The sequence below is a fragment of the Idiotropiscis lumnitzeri genome, unplaced genomic scaffold (genome assembly GCF_059441095.1).
Source record: "Idiotropiscis lumnitzeri isolate Australia: NSW breed Sydney's pygmy pipehorse unplaced genomic scaffold, RoL_Ilum_1.0 HiC_scaffold_268, whole genome shotgun sequence".
NCBI classification, from domain to species: Eukaryota; Metazoa; Chordata; class Actinopteri; order Syngnathiformes; family Syngnathidae; genus Idiotropiscis; species Idiotropiscis lumnitzeri.
The window spans coordinates 107,182-115,000 of NW_028283806.1; positions in this window are offsets into that span (position 1 = coordinate 107,182).

The window sequence follows — 7,819 nt, forward strand, 5'->3', positions numbered from 1 at the left end:
GCCCAAATGGAAGCTCCGGAGGAGGAGTGCATGCTGCCTGACAGTGAAGCCGAATATGAGCACCTTCCCCGGGCACAGGCGGTGCCAAGTGGCCCCTAAGTTTGCCCAAATGGAAGCTCCGGAGGAGGAGTGCGGGCGTGTGTCACACTTGGCCCGAATATGAGCACCTTCCCCGGGCACAGGCGGTGCCAAGCGGCCCCTAAGTTTGCCCTTATGGAAGCTCCGGAGGATGAGTGCATGCTGTGTGACAGTGAAGCCGAATATGAGCACCTTCCCCGGGCACAGGCGGTGCCAAGCGGCCCCTAAGTTTACCCTCATGGAAGCTCCGGAGGAGGAGGGCGGGCGTGTGTCACACTTGGCCCGAATAGGAGCACCTTCCCCGGGCACGGACGGTGCCAAGCGGCCCCTAAGTTTACCCTCATGGAAGCTCCGGAGGAGGAGGGCGGGCGTGTGTCACACTTGGCCCGAATAGGAGCACCTTCCCCGGGCACGGACGGTGCCAAGCGGCCCCTAAGTTTGCCCAAATGGAAGCTCCGGAGGAGGAGTGCATGCTGCCTGACAGTGAAGCCGAATATGAGCACCTTCCCCGGGCACAGGCGGTGCCAAGTGGCCCCTAAGTTTGCCCAAATGGAAGCTCCGGAGGAGGAGTGCGGGCGTGTGTCACACTTGGCCCGAATATGAGCACCTTCCCCGGGCACAGGCGGTGCCAAGCGGCCCCTAAGTTTGCCCTTATGGAAGCTCCGGAGGATGAGTGCATGCTGTGTGACAGTGAAGCCGAATATGAGCACCTTCCCCGGGCACGGGCGGTGCCAAGCGTCCCCTAAGTTTGCCCAAATGGAAGCTCCGGAGGAGGAGTGCGGGCGTGTGTCACACTTGGCCCGAATAGGAGCACCTTCCCCGGGCACAGGCGGTGCCAAGCGGCCCCTAAGTTTGCCCAAATGGAAGCTCCGGTGGAGGAGTGCATGCTGCATGACAGTGAAGCCGAATAGGAGCACCTTCCCCGGGCACAGGCGGTGCCAAGCGGCCCCTAAGTTTGCCCTTATGGAAGCTCCGGAGGATGAGTGCATGCTGTGTGACAGTGAAGCCGAATATGAGCACCTTCCCCGGGCACAGGCGGTGCCAAGCGGCCCCTAAGTTTGCCCTTATGGAAGCTCCGGAGGATGAGTGCATGCTGTGTGACAGTGAAGCCGAATAGGAGCACCTTCCCCGGGCACAGGCGGTGCCAAGCGGCCCCTAAGTTTACCCTCATGGAAGCTCCGGAGGAGGAGGGCGGGCGTGTGTCACACTTGGCCCGAATAGGAGCACCTTCCCCGGGCACGGACGGTGCCAAGCGGCCCCTAAGTTTGCCCAAATGGAAGCTCCGGAGGAGGAGTGCATGCTGCCTGACAGTGAAGCCGAATATGAGCACCTTCCCCGGGCACAGGCGGTGCCAAGTGGCCCCTAAGTCGGTAAAGGTTGAAATAAGTAAATAAATACAAAAAGGACGAGGGGGGGAAAAAAGGCAAAAACGTAGAAAATCCCCCCATTCATTTCAATGGGCTCGGCCGATTTGGGCTTGCGGGACCGCCGAGGGCACGCCGGAGGGCGGTTGAGTCGGTAAAAGTTGAAATAAATGAATAAATACAAAAAGGACGAGGGGGGGGGAAAAAAAAAGGCAAAAACGTATAAAATTCCCCCATTCATTTCAATGGGCTCGGCCGAATTGGGCTTGCGGGACCGCCGAGGGCACGCCGGAGGGCGGTTGAGTCGGTAAAAGTTGAAATAAATGAATAAATACAAAAAGAACGAGGGGGGGAAAAAAAGGCAAAAACGTATAAAATTCCCCCATTCATTTCAATGGGCTCGGCTAAAATGGGCCTGCAGTACTGCCGAGAGGCCGCCGGAGGACGCCCTAGTAGGCAAACGTTGATCCCCACACACGAGGGGTCAGTTAGGCGACCAGGGGTAGCGTTTAGGCGACCAGGGGTAGCGTTTAGGTGACCAGGGGAAGCGTTTAGGCGACCAGGGGTAGCGTTTAGGTGACCAGGGGTAGCGTTTAGGCGACCAGGGGTAGCGTTTAGGCGACCAGGGGTAGCGTTTAGGCGACCAGGGGTAGCTTTTAGGCGACCAGGGGTAGCTTTTAGGCGACCAGGGGTAGCGTTTAGGCGACCAGGGGCGTTGCAGTTCCGCCGAATTGCATTAGGGGCGCTGCAGTAGGCAAACGTTCTTCCCCCCTAGTCAGAGGGTCATTTGCCTACTTCCCAGGTTTACCCGGGTTTTCCAAAACACCTGGGGCACATTTTCAGGGATCACGTTTTTAGAAACAAAAATATTCATAATTTCTTCTAAGTCCCCTTTCCAGCGGGGAACTTTGAAACATTGTATCCGACCACTGAAGGCTGTTGGCGGGCACGGCGCGGCAAACAGCCCGCACTCAGGCATGGAGCTCCGGGGAAAGTTGCCTAATTTCTTCTAAGTCCCCTTTCCAGCGGGGAACTTTGAAACATTGTATCCGACCGTGGAAGGCTGTTGGCGGGCACGGCGCGGCTCATAGCCGGCCCTCGGGCACGGAGCTCCGGGTGAATTTTCACAAATTTCTTCTAAGTCCCCTTTCCAGCGGGGAACTTTGAAACATTGTATCCGACCGTGGAAGGCTGTTGGCGGGCACGGCGCGGCTCATAGCCGGCCCTCGGGCACGGAGCTCCGGGTGAATTTTACAAATTTCTTCTAAGTCCCCTTTCCAGCGGGGAACTTTGAAACATTGTATCCGACCGTGGAAGGCTGTTGGCGGGCACGGCGCGGCTCATAGCCGGCCCTCAGGCACGGAGCTCCGGGTGAATTTTCACAAATTTCTTCTAAGTCCCCTTTCCAGCGGGGAACTTTGAAACATTGTATCCGACCGTGGAAGGCTGTTGGCGGGCACGGCGCGGCTCATAGCCGGCCCTCGGGCACGGAGCTCCGGGTGAATTTTCACAAATTTCTTCTAAGTCCCCTTTCCAGCGGGGAACTTTGAAACATTGTATCCGACCGTGGAAGGCTGTTGGCGGGCACGGCGCGGCTCATAGCCGGCCCTCGGGCACGGAGCTCCGGGTGAATTTTCACAAATTTCTTCTAAGTCCCCTTTCCAGCGGGGAACTTTGAAACATTGTATCCGACCGTGGAAGGCTGTTGGCGGGCACGGCGCGGCTCATAGCCGGCCCTCGGGCACGGAGCTCCGGGTGAATTTTACAAATTTCTTCTAAGTCCCCTTTCCAGCGGGGAACTTTGAAACATTGTATCCGACCGTGGAAGGCTGTTGGCGGGCACGGCGCGGCTCATAGCCGGCCCTCAGGCACGGAGCTCCGGGTGAATTTTCACAAATTTCTTCTAAGTCCCCTTTCCAGCGGGGAACTTTGAAACATTGTATCCGACCGTGGAAGGCTGTTGGCGGGCACGGCGCGGCTCATAGCCGGCCCTCGGGCACGGAGCTCCGGGTGAATTTTCACAAATTTCTTCTAAGTCCCCTTTCCAGCGGGGAACTTTGAAACATTGTATCCGACCGTGGAAGGCTGTTGGCGGGCACGGCGCGGCTCATAGCCGGCCCTCGGGCACGGAGCTCCGGGTGAATTTTCACAAATTTCTTCTAAGTCCCCTTTCCAGCGGGGAACTTTGAAACATTGTATCCGACCGTGGAAGGCTGTTGGCGGGCACGGCGCGGCTCATAGCCGGCCCTCAGGCACGGAGCTCCGGGTGAATTTTCACAAATTTCTTCTAAGTCCCCTTTCCAGCGGGGAACTTTGAAACATTGTATCCGACCAAAGGAAGGCTGTTGGCGGGCGCGGCGCGGCTCATAGCCGGCCCTCGGGCACGGAGCTCCGGGTGAATTTTACTCAATTCTTCTAAGTCCCCTTTCCAGCGGGGAACTTTCAAACATTGTATCCGACCACTGAAGGCTGTTGGCGGGCGCGGCGCGGCTCACAGCCCGCCATCAGGCACGGAGCTCCGGGGAAATTTGCCTCATTTCTTCTAAGTCCCCTTTCCAGCGGGGAACTTTCAAACATTGTATCCGACCAAAGGAAGGCTGTTGGCGGGCGCGGCGCGGCTCACAGCCCGCCCTCAGGCACGGAGCTCCGGTGAAATTTGCTCAATTCTTCTAAGTCCCCTTTCCAGCGGGGAACTTTGAAACATTGTATCCGACCAAAGGAAGGCTGTTGGCGGGCACGGCGCGGCTCATAGCCGGCCCTCGAGCACGGAGCTCCGGGGGAATTTGCCTCATTTCTTCTAAGTCCCCTTTCCAGCGGGGAACTTTGAAACATTGTATCCGACCAAAGGAAGGCTGTTGGCGGGCACGGCGCGGCTCATAGCCGGCCCTCGAGCACGGAGCTCCGGGGGAATTTGCCTCATTTCTTCTAAGTCCCCTTTCCAGCGGGGAACTTTGAAACATTGTATCCGACCAAAGGAAGGCTGTTGGCGGGCACGGCGCGGCTCATAGCCGGCCCTCGAGCACGGAGCTCCGGGGGAATTTGCCTCATTTCTTCTAAGTCCCCTTTCCAGCGGGGAACTTTGAAACATTGTATCCGACCACTGAAGGCTGTTGGCGGGCACGGCGCGGCTCATAGCCGGCCCTCGGGCACGGAGCTCCGGGTGAATTTGCCTCATTTCTTCTAAGTCCCCTTTCCAGCGGGGAACTTTGAAACATTGTATCCGACCGTGGAAGGCTGTTGGCGGGCACGGCGCGGCTCATAGCCGGCCCTCGGGCACGGAGCTCCGGGTGAATTTGCCTCATTTCTTCTAAGTCCCCTTTCCAGCGGGGAACTTTGAAACATTGTATCCGACCACTGAAGGCTGTTGGCGGGCGCGGCGCGGCTCACAGCCCGCCCTCAGGCACGGAGCTCCGGGGAAATTTGCCTCATTTCTTCTAAGTCCCCTTTCCAGCGGGGACCTTTCAAACATTGTATCCGACCACTGAAGGCTGTTGGCGGACGCGGCGCGGCTCACAGCCCGCCCTCAGGCACGGAGCTCCGGGGAAATTTGCCTCATTTCTTCTAAGTCCCCTTTCCAGCGGGGAACTTTCAAACATTGTATCCGACCACTGAAGGCTGTTGGCGGGCGCGGCGCGGCTCACAGCCCGCACTCAGGCACGGAGCTCCGGGGAAATTTGCCTCATTTCTTCTAAGTCCCCTTTCCAGCGGGGACCTTTCAAACATTGTATCCGACCACTGAAGGCTGTTGGCGGACGCGGCGCGGCTCACAGCCCGCCCTCAGGCACGGAGCTCCGGGGAAATTTGCCTCATTTCTTCTAAGTCCCCTTTCCAGCGGGGAACTTTCAAACATTGTATCCGACCACTGAAGGCTGTTGGCGGGCGCGGCGCGGCTCACAGCCCGCACTCAGGCACGGAGCTCCGGGGAAATTTGCCTCATTTCTTCTAAGTCCCCTTTCCAGCGGGGACCTTTCAAACATTGTATCCGACCACTGAAGGCTGTTGGCGGACGCGGCGCGGCTCACAGCCCGCCCTCAGGCACGGAGCTCCGGGGAAATTTGCCTCATTTCTTCTAAGTCCCCTTTCCAGCGGGGACCTTTCAAACATTGTATCCGACCACTGAAGGCTGTTGGCGGACGCGGCGCGGCTCACAGCCCGCCCTCAGGCACGGAGCTCCGGGGGAATTTGCCCCCTCATTTCTTCTAAGTCCCCTTTAGGCGACCAGGGGTTGACAATTTAGGTGACCAGGGGTTGACAATTTAGGCGACCAGGGGTGACTTTTAGGCGACCAGGGGTGAGGTTTAGGCGACCAGGGGTGAGGTTTAGGCGACCAGGGGTAGCGTTTAGGCGACCAGGGGCGTTGCAGTTCCGCCGAATTGCATTAGGGGCGCTGCAGTAGGCAAACGTTTTTACCCCTAGTCAGAGGGTCATTTGCCTACTTCCCAGGTTTACCCGGGTTTTCCAAAACACCTGGGGCACATTTTTAGGAACCACGTTTTTAGAAACAAAAATTCTTCTATGTCCACCTCCGTGAAAGAAATTGCCCAATGGTTCCCGCGGAAGAGAGCTGCCAGGCGGACGCATACTGCAATAACGGCCGCCCTGGCGCTCTGGTGGATGTTATCCTCGAAATTTCTTCTATGTGCCCATTCCAGCGGGCAACTTGCGAACAATGGTGTCCGACCATGGAAGGCTGTTGGCGGACGCGGCGCGGCTCACAGCCCGCCCTCAGGCACGGAGCTCCGGGGGAATTTTCCCCTCATTTCTTCTAAGTCCCCATTCCAGCGGGGAGCTTGCAAACGTGGTATCCGACCACTGAAGGCTGTTGGCGGGCACGGCCCCACCAGCGCAACACGGCACTTCCTATGACTCGGGTCCGACGCAGGAGGAGCGGTCCTCCCGGCCCCGCCACACGGCACTTCCTATGACTCGGGTCCGACGCAGGAGGAGCGGTCCTCCCGGCCCCGCCACACGGCACTTCCTATGACTCGGGTCCGACGCAGGAGGAGCGGTCCTCCCGGCCCCGCCACACGGCACTTCCTATGACTCGGGTCCGACGCAGGAGGAGCGGTCCTCCCGGCCCCACCACCGCCACACGGCACTTCCCATGACCCGGGGACCGACGCAGGAGGAGCGGTCCTCCCGGCCCCACCGCAACACACACAACCACTGACCGATTGGCAATCATGACCCGCCATCGGAGGGCCCCTGCCGGCCCCGGCCTCGCGCCGGGGTGTTCGGGTGGACGGTTCCTTCGGCCTGCGGGTCGACCTCTGAGCGTTGGCCGGCACCGCAGCACCGCAGCACACACATAACCACTGACCGATTGGCAATCATGACCCGCCATCGGAGGGCCCCTGCCGGCCCCGGCCTCGCGCCGGGGTGTTCGGGTGGACGGTTCCTTCGGCCTGCGGGTCGACCTCTGAGCGTTGGCCGGCACCGCAGCACACACACAACCACTGACCGATTGGCAATCATGACCCGCCATCGGAGGGCCCCTGCCGGCCCCGGCCTCGCGCCGGGGTGTTCGGGTGGACGGTTCCTTCGGCCTGCGGGTCGACCTCTGAGCGTTGGCCGGCACCGCAGCACACACATAACCACTGACCGATTGGCAATCATGACCCGCCATCGGAGGGCCCCTGCCGGCCCCGGCCTCGCGCCGGGGTGTTCGGGTGGACGGTTCCTTCGGCCTGCGGGTCGACCTCTGCGCGTTGGCCGGCACTTCCCTACCGTTACCCACCCCACCCCTGGGGTTGTGACAAAACGGCACTTCCTATGACTCGGGGTCCGACGCAGGAGGAGCGGTCCTCCCGGCCCATCTCGCACCCACACCCTGACATGTACTGCACCACACCAACCACTGACCGATTGGCAAGCATGACCCGCCATCGGAGGGCCCCTGCCGGCCCCGGCCTCGCGCCGGGGTGTTCGGGTGGACGGTTCCTTCGGCCTGCGGATCGACCTCTAGCGCACCAACCAGCGCGAAACCGCTTTCGTCGCGAGACCGAGACGACCCTGTCGCGTGCCCGTCGGCCACACGGGCCCAGAGATGTCCTACACGGGAGTTCCGCCGCGCTCGCGGGTGCCCCGCCACGAGAGGGGTGCGGGAGCCCAGGCCCGCGTCAGCCGAGCGGTCCTTCCCGAAAAAGCATGTTTCTCAAACCCTACCGGCGTCTGTCAGAAGACGCCGCCTCCGAGTGCGTGTTGCGGTCGCGGGCGTGCGGGCGGCTCCGGCTCCCTCCCGCGACTGACCGCCACGCGGTAACGCGGCCTCTACGGACCGAGTACATACCGAGGCCCAGCCGACTTCCTCACCGCGCACGGGGGCTGAATCGGTAACGGAAATTTCGGTAGCCCACGTCCGAAAAAAATGAGAGAGA